The following is a 1,526-nucleotide window of genomic DNA, read 5'->3' on the forward strand; positions in this document are numbered from 1 at the left end:
ATTGCAAGACTAATTAACTGTTTTTAATTGTCTCTCAATATGTTATATCTCCTATTAATCTTTTTTTTTTACTGTCTGGAGAGCTTTTTCGTGTTTTATGTATTCGTTGGTCTCTATATTTTATATATTTTCTGTCTCTCTCTTTTATAGAATGAATTGTAAAATGTATTCACAAATATTATACCGGGTATTTATTAAAAAATAAAAAATAAAAGAAGCAGGTGGTGAAATGGTTTAGTAACAATCCTCAGATAAGGTTCAATCTCAGGGATAGTTTTTAACAGGAAATTAATTTTAACCGTAGGTTTCATTAGTTCAATCTCCTCCCACTCTACCTTCATCCGATCCAATAAGTGTATTTTTACCCATGCCAAATCATCTTTAGTTACTTTATCCGGAGAATTGAACAAGTCTGGACGACCAAGCTTGGTTTAAATATTCTTGACATAATTCAGCCATGGAATTTTATTGGCTTGGTTCAGGGTGACACAATCTCTGATTATCTTATGGTTCAGCGTTAATTGGGGGTTAAACCAGGTTTTAAGCCAGCAGAGCACCGGAGCCTGCTTCAACCTGTCTGTCACATAGCCAACCCCTAGTTCCTGGTGAATTGAAAAGGTAGGAGTGGATTGGGGTACAGACAGGAGAGAGCATAGGAATTTATTTTCAGCTGTTTGTATCTCCTGCATCGGTTTATATCTCCATATTGCTGAGCCATACAATGCAATCGCTATACATTTAGATTTATAGATATTAAGCACTGCATCCATCGGTTTACCCCCCAGTCGCTGCGCAAAACCATTCACAGCAGCCGTTGACCTAGCCATCGCATTTGCTTTAACTTTCTGTTGAGGTACCCAGGAACCCTTCTCATCAAAAAGTACTCCCAGATAAGTAAAAGAAGTCACCTTAGTCAATTCTACAGTTTTACAAAGAAAGGTTTTGGTTTTTTGGGTTTCCGGCCCATAGTCATTACATGAGATTTGGCTATATTTATCGCTAAGTCCAGAGATTTCATATAGACCCCAAAGGAATCTAAAATCCTTTGGAGCCCTATAGCTATACGGGCCAATAGGACGGCATCATCCGCAAAGAGGAGCACCGGAATGAGCCTGTCCCCTACCCGAGGTATATCCAGACTAGCCATTTCTAAAAACTTGCCCAGATTATTAATATACAAAGTAAAAAGTAGTGGTGCTAAAATACATCCTTGGCGAACACCTCTGCCTGATGTAAAGTGTCTTGTGCATTTTCCTTCTTGGTTGACCCTCACTCTTGCGGTGAGATCCGTGTGTAGGTCAGCCAAGAAGTAGACTAAACTAGAATCAATGCCTATATCTAACAGGATGTGCCAGAGCTTGGACCTATTTACCAGGTTGAAAGCCGACAACTGATCCATAAAGGCCAGCTGAAGCGTCCCTGCTTTAGCTGTAGTGTATTTACCTGCTAGTAGATAAAGATTAAGACACCGGTCCATAGTACCCCTACCGCTTCTAAAACCATATTGTAAATTAGATAAAACCTCA

Source organism: Triturus cristatus, chromosome 5_2 (genome assembly GCF_964204655.1).
Source record: "Triturus cristatus chromosome 5_2, aTriCri1.1, whole genome shotgun sequence".
Lineage (NCBI taxonomy): Eukaryota > Metazoa > Chordata > Amphibia > Caudata > Salamandridae > Triturus > Triturus cristatus.